Source organism: Canis aureus, chromosome 12 (genome assembly GCF_053574225.1).
Source record: "Canis aureus isolate CA01 chromosome 12, VMU_Caureus_v.1.0, whole genome shotgun sequence".
Lineage (NCBI taxonomy): Eukaryota > Metazoa > Chordata > Mammalia > Carnivora > Canidae > Canis > Canis aureus.
In genome coordinates, this window is record NC_135622.1 from 52,684,727 (window position 1) to 52,700,431 (window position 15,705).

At 41.5% G+C, this 15,705-nt stretch overlaps 1 long non-coding RNA gene across 9 annotated transcripts in view; it reads right to left on the reverse strand.

Moving 5' to 3' along the window:
- Positions 1 to 2,897: 2,897 nt before the first annotated feature.
- LOC144281206 (uncharacterized) overlaps positions 2,898 to 15,705 on the reverse strand; it is a 41,033-nt gene continuing 28,225 nt past the window's right edge. For 7 of the 9 annotated variants that reach the window (XR_013349702.1, XR_013349708.1, XR_013349710.1 and 4 more), the window contains 3 exons: positions 11,556 to 11,695; positions 9,899 to 10,090; positions 9,430 to 9,569 (listed from right to left, as the gene is read on the reverse strand). This is a non-coding gene — a long non-coding RNA (uncharacterized LOC144281206). Of the gene's footprint in view, positions 3,212 to 7,846; positions 8,029 to 9,429; positions 9,570 to 9,898; positions 10,091 to 11,555; positions 11,696 to 15,705 lie in introns of those variants that run through there. The other 2 variants (XR_013349704.1, XR_013349703.1) reach the window with 2 other exon arrangements.

Genomic DNA, 15,705 nt, shown 5'->3' on the forward strand with positions numbered 1-15,705 from the left:
CAAAGCATCTTTGTTTCTCTGTTCTTGTTTCTGGAAGCTCCGGCTTATTGATCTGTTCAGTGATGGAGACTATGGCTATGGCTCAGTCCTGGGGGTAGGGGGGTGACCCCAACGACTTTGGGTGCTGCCCCCTGTCACTGAGAACTCCCAGCACAGAGCATGGCTGAGACAAAGTTCTGTTTGTGGAAGTCCTAACCTGTTTCGGAAGCCCCATCTCAGACATCACCTGCTCTGGGAAGCAAGAGAGGTGATCCGTTGTACACACGAGCATCCAGATTGCATTTCTGAGCCAGGCCCTCCTACGGGTCCTGAGGACACACAGCATTGCCGTGAGCATAGGTGACACACAGCCTGTGGGCCCCCAGGGCCACGCTGCAGGCTGCCTGTGAAATCCTGTTTATACATTCTCGGCTTGACCTTCCCAAGGTCACAGGCCAGCCAGATGAGACAGTATTGAGGGCTGGCAAAGTCCTAGCGCTGGTTTTGTTGGCATTCCCAGCTTCCATAGCCTTCTCCGTGCGAGGCTCCCATGCCTCTCTCACTCCCTTCTGCCCCCTTCCAGCACATCCAGTTTCCAAAAAGGGCCTCGCCTCTGATCTGGGCCCCCAGATCGAAGGCCAGACTCTGCACCCGCCTCCCATCTACCCCCCTACCGTGTTCTCTACATCTGAGCACTTTGAAAAATGTTGTCCTCTACTGAAGGGAAATTCTTGTATCATCCAGCAGGGTCCTCGTGGCAAAGCCAGGGTCTCTTCCTGGAGACCCTGAAACTGCCCAGGATGAAGCAATCTCCCTTCTCCTGTGGCCCATCAGCCTGGAAGGCGGCCTCAGAACGGCCAGATTCCAGACTTGCAGTCTAGACGGATCATTGGGCCTGACCCCCAACTGAAAAATGTGAAGTGTGAGCCGTGGGTAAGGAGGAACTCCTGGGGGAGGAGGGGCATTTCACACCAGGCCCTCTGCATGACCTCTGGAACACGGGAGAAATCTGAGCAGTGCTACAACTGTCTGGGGAGGGGTCATGCCCCATGGCCTAGTTAATCACGTTTCACAGAGTCTGAATTCAGGGGCTCAGAAACAGCCCCAGTGAACTCGCCGCTGCGTGACCGCTGACCCTCTGTGGAGAATGGAGCCACTGTTCCGGAACAGGCCTCGGCCTCTCGGCATCCGTCCTCTGAGTCCCTCGCTGCCAAAGCAGTGGTCCACCCTCCCAGCTGGGGTCCTCCCCTGTGAGAGCTCCCAGCAGGGCTCAGGAGGCCCCAGAACCACCCAACCTGGAGACATCCTCCCATTGGGTGGAGTCTCTGCTCTTGCAAGTGTCATGACAGGTTCCCAAGGTCACAAGTTTGGGGCTCAGAGATGCCCTGAGCACAGAAAGACAGCAAAGCCAGGGCTCAGATGCCATCATTACAAGTCCAATTTTACATGACAGCCAAGGCAGCCAGGAAATACTGAGTCCCCTGCCTAAGAAACCAGCACAGACATGAGCCTTAGTAGATATTGGTGAGAAGCACACACGTGTGCACACACACACGCACACCAAGGCAACATCCTGAACGTGAGCCCAGGAGGAGGAGCAGCAGAGAAGCCGCCGTGTTTAAAGATCTGGGGTGCCCAAACATGTGCCAGGAGAGCTCATTGATAAGAGACCAGGGAAGTGTGCTGCAGAGAAAAGCCCATTTCACAATCCCTTCCTGACTATTCCGTGGTGTGTCATCCAGATTGCCCTAAAGGGCTGAGTCACTCATCACCCCAGCTGCTGGGAGCATTGGGAGCAGATGGCTCTCAGTTGAGTTCCTTTCTCTGAATCCCTGAATTTCACTTCCTTAAAATGAAACACTTTGCCCAAGGTCACACCCTTCCTAGAGGCAGCCAATGATGTCCAATGACTGGTCATTAACAGGGTACAAAGGGCCAGGTTCCCTTCTTCTATTTAAAACAACTCAGGGGACATCCCCACTCAGAGCTGAGGCTGCAACTATACTGCAGGGTGACTTCTCCCTCTGCCTAATCCGAATGCCTCCATCCCCTGCAGGTATCAACACTGAGAAGGCTCCTCCATGAGCTTTCTTTCTTTCTTTCTTTCTTTCTTTCTAAGATGTATTTATTTATTTATTTATTTATTTATTTATTTATTTGAGAGATGAGGGTATATACTCCCTTACAATGGCACCGGCTAGTTCATGCCGCCCCGTCTGAGGAGCTGGCTGGGCCGGTGCACGCACTGGCCATACAGGCATGGACCCCCACCCAGTGGAAGAAAAATCCTCAACTAGACATGAGCCCCCCTTGCCTGGGTGGGAACAAGAAAACTTGGGGAACCCCCTGAGCCCCAAAGGAGGGAAGGCCAGGATTCTAATGGTTTGTCTGGGAATAAACTATGGGCTTTCTACCAAAGGAAAAAAAAATGACGGATATACCCCCTCATCTCTCAAATACATAAAGGAGAATAAGGGGAGAGAGAGTCCCAAGCAGACTCCAGGCTGGGCACGGAGCGCAACGCAGGGCTGGATCCCAGGACCCTGAGATCATGAGCTGAGCCAAAACTGAGAGTTGGATGCTCAACCGGCTGAGCCACCCAGGCATCCTTCCCCAGAGAGCTTCCTGCACACTAATCTCAATTTCTCAGGCTGGTTCCTGGAGCATCCACCCCAGACACCAGGTGAAGCCCCGAGCTCACTGATGAGGCTACACCCAGAGAAGATGGAACCCTTTGCCCAGAGTAATTCCTAGTCTCTGGGGCAGGCTAGCATTCCAAACAGTAAGCACGCTCACGTCAGTAGACCTGGATTCAAGCCTTCCACTCTGGTTTTTCTTGCATCCTGCTTCTGGTGCCTCACTTTCTCCATCTTTAGAATAATTATCTTTTTAAAAAGATTTTATTTATTTTTGTAGTCGAGAGAGAAAGCACGAGCAAGGCAGGGGCAGAGGGAGAGGGAGAAGCAGACTCCCCACTGAGGGGAAAGCCCCACATTGACCTAGATGCCAGGCTTCTGGAACATGACCCCAGCCGAAGGCAGACACGTAACTGACTGAGCCACTCAGGCGCTCCTAGAATAGTTCAAATGACCCATCTCATGTGGGGCACGTGATGACCACACGAGAGTAACCACTGGTCCGAGTGCCTCGTGAGCTCTAAGGGGCTGTATGATGTGAGTGCTCCACAAGTGCACAAGGTAGACCAGGAGCCATTCCATCAGCCCAGAGACTTCTGGGAAAAGAAAGATCAGGGAACGCATTAGTCAGGATTCTTCAGAGAAACAGAATCAATAAAATATATACAGGCGTGGGTATTTATTATGAGAAATTGTTCCACAGGATCATGGAGCCTAAGAAGCCCCACAATCTGTCATCTGCAATTTGGAGACGCTGGGATGCTTTGGTATAATTGCAGTCCAAGTGCTGAGGCCTGAGAACCAGGGAACCAGGGCACCAGGGAACCAAGGGTATAATTCACAGTCCAAAGCAGGGGACTGATATTCCAGCTCCATCTGGCAGGTAGAAAGCAAGAGGGGTGAATTCTTCCTTCTTCTACCTTGTGTTCTGTTTTGTCCCTTGAGGGATTGGATGATTCCCACCCATACTGAGGAGGGCAATCTACTGAATCCGCCCATTGAAATGTTAATCTCATCCAAAAAACGTCTTCAAACACTGCCCCCTCCCAGAAATAATGTTTAATCTGGGCACCCCATGGTCCAGACAAGATGACACATAAAATTAACCATCACAGGGAGCCAGATTTTGGAAGATCTTGAAACGGGAGACCTGGGTGCCCATAACAATTTACCCCTGAGGGCCTTGGCCAGGGCATGTCTTCCTTCTGGAATGTTCTGCTCTCTTCTGTCCAGAAAGAAATATGAATGCATCATCTCTTCCCAATGTACTAACTAAGGCAAGCGGAGATAAGGAACTTTCTTGCTGTCCCCCTAGAACACTCAAATATACTATTCTAACAATTGGGAGATACCAATCTTCCTAACCAAGGCCTTTAATTATCAACACTCAGTGTGAAGTGAGTTAGACTCCCCCTTAAGCCCCTGTAGACATCCCAGGGCCTACATTGTGGGGAATGAAAACTGAACCAGTTGGCCGGGGACATACCATCTCACACTGCCCTAGAAGAAGCATATCAGGTTGGTGGCACCGCTAAATGCAAAAGAGTAGGACCTGCAGAAAGGGTTATGGACATTTAAGGAATGGGAATAGGGAAGAAGACAGGAAGAGAAAGCCAGAACCCTCTACAATGTGATGTGTATGACCTTGGAGTCATTAAGGGCTTTTCACTGTAACCCAGAGGGGCCACCTCAGCAACCACGGGCAGATGATTCTGCAACAGCACTGGTCAAAGCACAGAATCGAAGCCAGCATTTCTCATCTCTTCCATGATTCTTCCATCAACTGAACCAGTGACCTCACAGAGTCAAAGTCTGGCTTGCTCATCTCCGAAGTGAATATTTTTCACTTGCATACTTGCCCACAAACCCTAGTCCATAAAGCCACATGCACAGATTGATGAACCTTGACATAAATGTATGCACACAGACTCATGTTCATTCTCTCTCTCTCTCTCTCTCTCTCTCTCTCTCACACACACACACACACACACACGGATACTTAACACTCAAATTTTTTCATCCTTATCCATGGTTTGTCTATGGTTTTATGATCCTATCTGTGACCCTAGGACCTGGTGAGTCATGATGACAATTTGACAACGTAACCATTGTCTATTTGACACTGTAATTACTCCTGTAATACCTCATTCCAGCACACAAAGGTTAAACAAGGTGGAAACCCATTGTTTTGCGTGTGACTACCGAAGACCATTGAAGACCATAGTAGTAGCCGTGAAAAATGAAGAAACTAGTGCTAAGCTAGCTCCAGTTCTTCGGACAGGACTGGGAAAGCCCGCAATTACTCAGGTTTTTTATTGCTCTACTTTTGGTGAAAAATGAGAATTTCTTGTTCTTCCACATAGATAAACTATTTCCACCTGTGTTCATCTTTAAATTGACCAAGCAAACCAAGTATTAGCTACAGAAGGTGGAGGGGGCCAGTCTTCTGAGAGACCAGTCTCCTCTAACTCATTCCTACTATATGAAAGAAACGATGGCTCAATTTAGCACCAGCAATTTCATGTGCCAGGCAGCATGGCAGCCATGAGGGGAGGGTAGCAAACTGCAAAAGCATGCCCTCAAACTTATGTCCATCTTATTTCTCTAAAAATAACTTCCGAATATTAAATGTTATTTAATACTTACACCTTTAGAAGGGAGGAAAATTGTCAAATTAATGATTGCCTCCATTTCAGAGAAGACACACTGGCTCAGAGGTGGCAGGTAATGGCTTCCAGGTCGGAGGTCAGAAGAAGCATAAACACATTTTTAATTATCTGTTGAAATGTGAAACCTGAGCTCTTTACACAATAGACAGCTTCTTCTATATTTTAGACCATTTAGAACAGGAGTGACAGTTAAACATGACTTTAAAAAAAAAGTGAGCAAGAGAAATTAGTGCTCTAAAATAATTCCAGTTTGGGTCATACTGATTCATGCTGGTGATAGGAAATCAGAATCCTGCCGGGCGGGCAAAGGACTTGGAGGCCTCAGACACATGAATTGGTCACGTTGAATTCTATCATCCGATTCCGGGTATATCACTGGAGCTTCATTTGCATTAAATGAAAAGGAGTCCAAAAATACACACTGTTGCTAAGGTTACATCTTGTTGGATGCAAATGAAGATGTGTTTGTGCAGACCAGTTAAAAATATCTTGGCACTAGCTTATTTTCCCATTGGCATAAAGGGATTTATCGGGAGCCTATTGCGCTGAGAGGTTAAGTTTACCCTAGTCAGCATTAGGGGTCTGGAAAGCACATTATTTCTGAGTAGTATTTCTGGAACTTGCAGGAACTACTCTTCTTTTATTAATTCAAGTCATACATCTGGTTTCAGTAGGCTTTTTTTTTTTTTAATATAAGTATCACCTAATAACAGGACCTACTACTGCAAATCTAGGCATACTTCCCCATGCTCTGAAAGAGCTAACCACATTGATATTTTTTGAATCTGGGAGAAAATTGGGAACAAACAGTCCTAGGGATTGCAGTCCAGTGAGATAGGCCGAGAAGAAAAGCATCCTTCTCATCCTGCTGAGTCTTTTATGTACATTGTTTTACTTAATTCTCACAGTAACCTTGCCAATCAAAGGCTGTTATTTCTTTTTAAATTGGGGAAACTGAGGCCCAGGGACATTCTTCCACTCTGTAGTAGGTGGAGGGGCTGAGAGTTGAATTTAGAATTAACTGAATTCATGGTCTTCTCTCTATATTGTTCTGTCTTTATAACCAAAGATAAATTATCAAAGAGGACTTTAAAATAGGACATACATATGAGCCCAGAAAAGCAGCTGAAGCTTTGACATTTTAAAAATAAAAGGCATTATTGAAAATCGAAGTGGCTTTGACTTTTTAACCCAAATTCATAGCTTTGCCTGAATGTGTCTCGGCTTTCTGTGTGTAGGGACAAATGCTTCTGCTTCCCCTCCACCTCTGGACATAGCGCACCCCCAAATCATTGTCTCACTCGTCATCAGCTCCAAAAATGTTAGAACCAGAAAGGGCCTCAGAAACCATCTCATACTTCCTTCTTGAAGCATGAAGTTCTGGTAAGGAGAGATTCCTAGGGAAGGCCATTCACCCACCTGCTTGAAATCCCAAATACAGATGGTAGCTCACATTTATTGAACACTTACTCAGTACTGTGTGGCTCTCTTCTAAATACTTTACATATTTTAATTCCGTACAGCAACCTTATGAGCCAGGTCTATTACCTCCATTTTACAAATGAGAAAAGTGACACATAGAAAGTTTAAGTAACTTGTCCAAATTCATGTCTCCTCTAAGCAGTGGAAATGGAATGAAATCCCATGTAATATGACTCAAAATACTGGGTTCTTCACCATTGACCTTTACTTCCTCAAAGTACCTCCTACTTCACAAAACAGCGCATGCCAGTGTGTTCTTAGGAGGGTATTGCCTGCATGGGGTGAGCTCTTGTTTGCTTTAGAATTCTGTGAGGTCTGGAATATTGGCCAGGCATGGGAAGAAGAAGCCAAAGGAGGGAAAAAAGAGAAGGATGAAAGAGGGTGACAGCTTAGAAAATCTTGGGTTCAAAAAGAATATGGGGCTGATGGTCAACTCTTTCTAGAGCTATGCTATGGGAAAGGGGACCAACCTAATCATCGCTTTAGTATATTGATCATATGTTAGAGGTCAGATGTGTGATGTGCACTATTCCTAAGCTTCACCACAATGCCGCAAAGTAAATGCCACTTGAAATATAAAAGTTAATGAAAAGTCATTTGAGTCTCATCTTCCCTCAAAACCGCCCGCCTTCCATTCTATTCCTCCCCAAACACCATTCTTTCTGGCTGCATCAATGGCATCCATCCATCCAGTCATCCAAAGCCAAAACCTATGCATGCCCCCTGGATTTCACTCTTTCCCTTCATCCCTATATATGAATTACTAGAAAGTCCTAAGGGTTTCATTCTTGAAATATATCTTGACTCCCCTCCTCTCCGTTTACCTTACTACCATCCTGGCCCAGACAATGATGAGGGGTTATCCGGGTAAGTCCTAATCCCGTCATTGCTCTTCCACTCCTTACTTTTGTTTTTCAGAGAAAGTGGAATGATCCTTCTAAATGTAAATCGAGTAACATCTTTCCCTTAAAAAAAAGTTACAGTTGCTTCCAACTGACTTTCAAATAAAATCTACACTGAGTTTAGGATTTGTCTCTTGCCTTTCTCTGTAACATAATTTTGTACCACTTTCTGAGTCACCTGTCATTCTTCAGCCACACTTCTGTTTCTTCTTGGAGCACTCCAAAAGTGATTTTTAGTAGCTGTTCGTTCAGTCAGCAAAGCCTTCCCCTCTTCTTTTCACGTAGATGGTTTTTTCTTATCTCTTATGTCTCAAATGCTGAATGTCCCCTCCTCAGATAGGTCTGTCTGTGTCACCCAACCTAAAGGAATATTTTCTAAAACATTCTCTCATATTACTCTATTTCACTTATTTCATAATACTTATCAATATCTAAAACTATATTTTTATTTGTTTACTCTTTGTTATTGCGATGGACTGAATGTTTGTGTCTCCCCCTAAAGATCATATGTTGAAGTCCTCATCCCTAAGGTGATGTAATCTGCAGATGGGGCCTTTGGGAAGTGGTTAGATCTAATTGAGGTCATGAGGGTGGGGCCCTTGTGGTGGGATTAGTGCCATTATAAGAAAAAAAAAAAGACTCCAGAGTTGTTTCTCTCTCCAAGAGCAGGCACAGAGGACAGACCAGAAGAGTACACAGTATGAAGGTGGCCGTCTATGAGCTGGGCAGCAGACTCTCAGCAGACACCAACTATTGGCATCTTGATTTTGGTCTTCTGGCCTTCAAACTTTGAGAATATTAATTTCTTTTTTTTTTAAGATTTTTGTTTAAAGATTTATTTATTTATTTGAGAGGGAGAGAGAGATAGCCAGAGAGAGAGACCACTTGCAGGAGAGAGGGAAAAGCAGACTCTCTGCTGAGCAGGGAGCCTGATGTGGGGCTCAATCCCAGGACCCTGGGATCATGACCTGAGCTGAGGGCAGATAAATAACCAACTGAGCCACCCAGGGATCCCCAAGAACATAAATTTCTATTGTTTAAGCCACCCAGTCTGTGTATTTTGTTCTAGCAGCCATAGCAAATGAAGCAAATAATATTAAAACATAAAATGAAAAAAACATAATTGCACAAAGCAATGTAAATGTCCTGTGAAGCATTGTTTTTGTAGTAGTGGACATTTGGAAATAGATTTAATTTTTATTGAAAAGAGAATTTTTAAAAAATAAACGGATACATCTATTCTAAAAATATATAGAATACCTATTTGTGCTAAGACAAAAAAAATCAACTTGTTAAATCAAAAAAAGCAAGTTACAGAACATTAAATATAAAACAACCACATTTATATGTTTTTTTAAACATGAACACATCTGTATATGTATTTGTATGCAAATGCATAGCAGAAGTTCTGGAAGGATACCACAAACAGTTAACTGTGGTCACCTCTGGGGAATAGCAGGGATTGTGTACACTTATGGGTGTGTCCTGTCCTTTTCCTTTGAACTCTGTATATTTCTATGTTGTGGCAATGTTTGCATTGGCTATGCATCCCTGTACTTATAATACAGAAAAATGATTCCTCAATTAACTCGCCATATCTTAATTAACCCATAATGATAATGTCCTGCCTGTCCTGGCCCAGCCTACTCTCCCCAGCCCCACAGTACACTGTGATGCAGCCTCTAATACCCCTCAGCTATGTGGGAAGTGCAGCTGAGGCCTTGTAAGTCTTAGTATGAGTAAAAACGCTGAGACAGCAGAAACATGATGGAAATTTCATTAGTGAACTGCATTACCAGGACCAAGACTGTTAGGTTTGGAAACATCCACACTTCTGCCTGGGAACGTGGGGTGTAAGCTTCCTGCGGTGGCTTGGACAGTTGTTTCCATTCTGGATGCCTCTAAAGCCAAAGGAAAAAAAAAAAGAAAGAAAGAAAGAAAGATAGTCATGAAAATTAAATTATGCAAATATGAAAACAAATATTTACCAAGCACCTACTATGTGCCAGAACATACACTGGAAAATATGAAGTTGCAAGACCATTTAAGCTGATACAACCATGCACGAACAGTATTATTGTTCCCATCTTACAAAAGAAGAACTGGCTGGGAGAGTTTGCTTAAGTGGAATGATTCTGAGATTCCTTAATAAAGCACTGTTTTCTCTTCGGAGATGGAAGAAAGGAAAACGTACCCTCCCCTCCCCATCTTCCTGGATATTAATTGGTACCTTCTATGGTATGCGTTTTGTCTCTGGCCTGGGTGGGGGGGGGGCTTTAAGGCAGGATCAGTTCTTCCTTCCAGGGGAGGCTTCCTGAGGCATCTCTCCCTCTCACCACTCTCTGGCCCCATTCTCTTGGTGCTGATGCACAGGGGCAGTCAAGACGGAAATCCAGGATCCCCACCTGCCGGAGAATATCAGCTGGAGCAGGTGTCAGAAGCAGAAGTTTGTTTCAGATCAAGAAAGGAAGATGCTGGAATGAGGTATGAGGTCTGGGACAGTGGGGAACTATGAGGGAGCAGTCAGAAGGAGAAACTTGGGGCGGGGGCAGTTGGATGGCTCAGTTGGCTGAGCTTCCCACTCTTGATTTCAGCTTGGGTTGTGATTGAGCCCTGCGTCGGGCTCTGTGCTCAGCAGAATCTGCTTGAAATTTCTTTCTGTCTCTGCCTCTGCCCCCTCCCCTACTCATGCCCTCTCTCTATTTCTCTCTCTCTAAAAAAAAAAAAAAAGAAAGAAAAGAAAAGAAAAAGAAAAAAGAAGTGGGAATGTTGGTATGTTAACTATATTCCTTATTTTCTGTATTTTTGATGCATCTGGAGACTCACTGACCAGGGAGAAGATAATCCTCGCAGGGCTAGCTAATTCCCTGAGACAGCAAAGGACTTGCTGGGGGTACACCTTTCCTGTACATGGCTCACAGATCCAGAGCCCACACTCCCAACCACCTCCTCTATCTGGTTCTTACACTCCTGGAGGTAATATTCCTCTGTCCTGCTCATCCCAAAGCCAGGTCTCAGAAAACAAGCGGCAGCCCCAGTGCTCAAGAGCCTACTGAAATTACTCAGACAAGTCAAGGCTACATCTGTTTAGCCTACCCTATCTTGCTTTTCCTTCAGAAGCCACAATAAAGCCTATGTTTTCCCTCTTGTTCCTTCTGCTTCCTGACAATGATGCTTCCCCTGTGTGGCCCCGGTGGCCTGCCATGCCTCGTATTTCCAGGGAACTGTAAGTAAAAACTTCTTCCTTTGTGACAATCACTTCTGTGTCTATATGTCTTATCATATCGAGTTAAAAACCAATCCAGGGTCTGATCCAACAATGGCACTCATTATATGTAAGTGATGAATCACTGAATTCTACTCTAAAAACAAATATCGCACTGTACGTTAACTAAAATTTAAATGAAAATTAAAAACATAATAAAAACACAAATAAAAATAAACAGAAAAACCCAACTTTAAGGTAGGTTTTTAAATAGCTTATTAGGAGAGAAAATCAGTATCAAGATGCTGAAGACACTGGCTAGTATCTGCCACCCAGGACTGTGAAGACTAGCCTGTGATGACCTCACCTTGCCAGAAAGCCATGCCATCTATCAGTCGGAGCTCTAGGACCCTCCCTCCCCTTTATCAAAACTGTCTTTCTGAGAAGTGTCTCTATGGGTCACTCATTGGTCTCTGATCTGCTGAACTGTTGTAGGCATGTTGAAAATTCTTGTCTTCTGGGAAAGAATATGGAACCTTTTGTGTGGAAACCCAGAACCCACACCTCAAGGGCACAACCAATATCAACTCAAGACAGCAGTTGATTTCTTGCTGTCTCTTTGCACAGGGAGGGGGGGACAAGGTTGGGCGGGGTGAGGTTGGGGTTCTTTCTCACCACTCACCATGTGATCCTTATTATGCATCCAAAGGAGGATCTATGTACTCAGAAGCACTCTTCTCTTGTTTCTTCCAGAGCAACCAAACTGGATGCTGATCTCTGCGATATGAAGTTCCTTCTCCTCTTCTCCTTCAGTTTCCCCATCTGTACCATGAGATTAATAAACAGGTTGGTCTCTAAGTCACGTCCAGTTTGAAGAGCACTTGATGCCCAGCTAACGCCTTTTGAGACAGGCTGAGGCTTGACTGTACCAGAGACCCAAGTTAGACCAGGAAGCTCTAATTTTATTGGACATGCCTGACTTTCTTAATGGTGCGTGACTGCTGGGCATTGTGCACACACATACATACATATATACATGAAGAAGAAAAAACCAGGTTTACTTATTGATGCCAATTCCTCCACACTAAAAGCCAATACTTCAGACTCTTGATAGCTTTTCCTGGATTGTAGGCCATCTGGATGGCTCCTCAAATCCTGATCCTTACCCATTAATTATAATAAGGCATTCATCTAACCCTAAGTAATGCAGGAAGCACACGAATACTCCACTGAGAACAAAGACCTAGGCCCAGGATATTCTAACAAATACAGGTGCAAAATGCATTTCAGAAGGAGGAGCTAAGTGAAGAAAAACTCTTTATTCCTTCACTTAAAGGAACTTTCTTAGAGCATTTGATTTTAAGTATCCAGAACCAAACAAAGTCACCATTAAATTCACTTTAAAGGCCTTTTCTATGATCTCTAATGGGACTTAGGAAGGCACTGGTGGTCATGAATTTGCTTTTATTCCTTTTAATGCTGTGCATCTAATGTGCTAAATGCACTAAGTACCTAATAAGCTATAAATTGAATTGAGAACAACTTCATTATTTTGTTTGGGGAGTGAGAGCTATCCATCCATTAGTTAATTTGCCCATTTCAAAATAAATAATAAACATATTTTATAAATGGGAGAAATATATGTTTTTTAATAACATTTGTTAATTCCTGCTCCTGACATACAGGCAAGACAATGGGTTAATAATGAGCTCCATCACACTCCTCTGCTTCTCCCACCTTAAGAAAGTAAAAGCAGAGAATTCAAATGTTCACCAATGAATAAGAGTAATAATAAATCAAAGTAAATTCCTATGAGTGTTTGTAATATATCAAGAGCCAAGAGTTAATATATGTGGCAAAAATGAGGAGATATGGCCATGTATTTGGAGGGATCTAAAGCTGTTCACTGCCTGAAGCCCAGAGCTGTAGACTGAACCTAAGAATATCCCACCAAATGGATAGAAAGCAGGATGACCTAACCAAGGAGGAGATAGAGGCAGAGTTACCACAGAGAAATTAAAACTCTGAGGCTATAAAGGCACCATCATGTGGTCCTAATGGACACTTTTTAGCAGTTGTAAAACTCCTGAATTGAGAAAGAAAAATATGGCCTAGTTTCAGTTAATCCCATAGGTCTCCATATGACTGCCCCTACGAGTCAATTTACAATGGAACTCCCACAAAAAAGAATTCTACTGAGTATGAGAAACCATATGAAGAATTGCCATATGATATTAGCAGCTGCAATGAAGAAGGGAATTTATCAAAGAAGATGGAATTTAAACCATCCAAAGAGACAAATTAAGGAAGGGAAAATATAAACAAATAGTATGGGGTGAAAACATAATGAGTGAATATCAAAAAGATAACACGCATTCTTAAAAAGAACAAGGAGGGGACTAAAATCAGAATGGGAGGGAAACTCAATAACTTTTAATTGATTAAACAGATCCAAGAAAGAGACTCCTCTAGAATGCAGAAACAACAGAACCTAAGAGAAATGGAAGCTAGAATATGAAATTATAGGATGCATCAAACAGGTGTTCAAAAGGATTGCCCATATTTGCTATCTTGAACAAACTGTGACCAGATTCTGATTTCAAGATTCTAATCACTTCATGTATTGGTCAGTATTACTTCTCTCTATTCTTCCCATCTTATTTTCTATAAATTATGAGTTATCTGTTCCTTCCTTGATAGTTGGTAAAATATCTATCTTTAGCCAAATGAGTATGGGGAACATACAGAGTGGTTGGTGGTTGGGCATCTCAACTATAAATGAAAGTTATTTGATGGTAATCTTTTAAGGTTTTATTTTTCTTGTGAGGTTTTTTCTTTGAGATATAATAGACATGTAACATTGTATGTTTCAATACACAATGCTTCGATATTTATATATACTATTGCAAAATGATCAGTACAGTAGTCTAATCAATTTTTTTGTGTGTGTGATAAAATTTTGAAGGTTTACTCTCAGCAACTTTCAAACATAGTGCAGTATTATTAACTATAGCCACCATATTGTATATTATATCCCCATGACTTATTTATTTTGTAACTGGAAGTTTTTACCATTTGACCCCATTTATTTCTTCTTGCATCAATTTTCATATTTATATTTTGCCTTTAAAATTTTCTGTTTCAGTTATTGGAAAAAATTAAATCATTTTTAAATGTGCATTAGATAAAATCCAATACTCATTGATGGTATTTGTTAAATGTGAGAGAATACTTTAATCTGATAAAGGTATGCTACTAAAATACAATAACAAGCTTCACATTTGATACGTTTAAAATTGTGAGTTCCTGACCAATGCCTTTAGACAAGAAAAATAAATAAATGATAAAAGCTCTGAAATACATAAAAATTTTATTATTATTATTTTATTTATTATATTATTATTTTATTATTACTGAAGCTTATGCGATTTCGCAGATAAAAAAATCATCAAAAGAATCCAAATACAAACTAATAGAATTAGTAAACAATTTTAGCGAGGTAGGTCTCTAGCTAGCTCAATAAACAATCATAGTTTCATTTACTAACAACAAAAGATTTGCAAATGAATTTAAAACTGAATTCCGTTATAAGAAGATAAAGAAAATATCAAACACCTAAGGATATCTCTAACAAAGGATATATAAACACTCCATATAAAAGTGTGCAAAACATTAGTGAAGCAAATAATAGGAGACATAAATGCAGGAATATAAGATACCATAGAATAGAAGACTCCATATTATGAAGATATCAATTATTTCTAGTTTTGTTTCAGAATTCATTGCAAATAAAATCATAATACCAGCCGATTAGTTTTTTTTTCATTTGCATTGATTGTTTCTTTCTGGGAAAATTAATAAACTGATAGTAAAATTAAAATGAAAAGCAAGGTTTTGATATGATAGTCATGAAGAACAAAATGAAATTGGAGTAATTGTACTCTCAGCTACCAAGATTTATTAGAAAACCATACTAATTAAGAGTGTATGGCATTAGTGTAAGGATAAAGAAATTAGTGAAGCATTTAGCAGATTCAGAAACAGATTCACATATATATATGGAGAATTTATTTATGACAAAATGGCTCTGCGCACAGCCATGGGGAAAGGATCTTTTCAATAATTTCTTTTTCTAGTTTAAGTAGACTTTCACATTGGAAATCATAAATCTTGACCCTTACTTTTTTCATATACATCATACAAAACCATCGGATTGTTTGCCTAAATGTTAAAGGTAAAACAACAGTTTCTAAATTATAGCATTTACTCAATAATATATATACTAAAGTTTATGATTCAGCAGAAAGAAAAAGCCAGAAGAAAAACAGTGAGTTAAGAAGCTGATGAAATAGTTCAGTAAGTATGAATTTTATTGATTGTAAATATTAAAACTTAAACTAAAAGTAAAATGTATATGAAGTTGGATACTACTAACTCATTTTTAAATAATTCATGATGAAACAAAAAGAAAAGAAATCACTCAGTATTTAAAAATGAACAGAATATACTATACTCTAAAATTAGGACATGTAGATAAAAAGGACATAGAAATAAGGAGCCAAATGTCTCATTTAGAAAACAGGAAAAATTGAAAACAAATGAGCTAGCAGTGAGGAAAAGTAAAATAACATAAAAAAAAGTAAAAAGAATTTTAATAAACAAAACAATAATTGAAAATAAGTCAACAAAATATTTGGGATGGTTGTTTTCTCCAAAGGTTTTTTTTTCCAAAAGCCTAATAAGATATGAAAAACAAACCAAAAAAAGGAAGGCTAAAAATAATATTACAAAAGATAAAGACCTATTGTAGATTTTGTAGAGATTTTTAACTA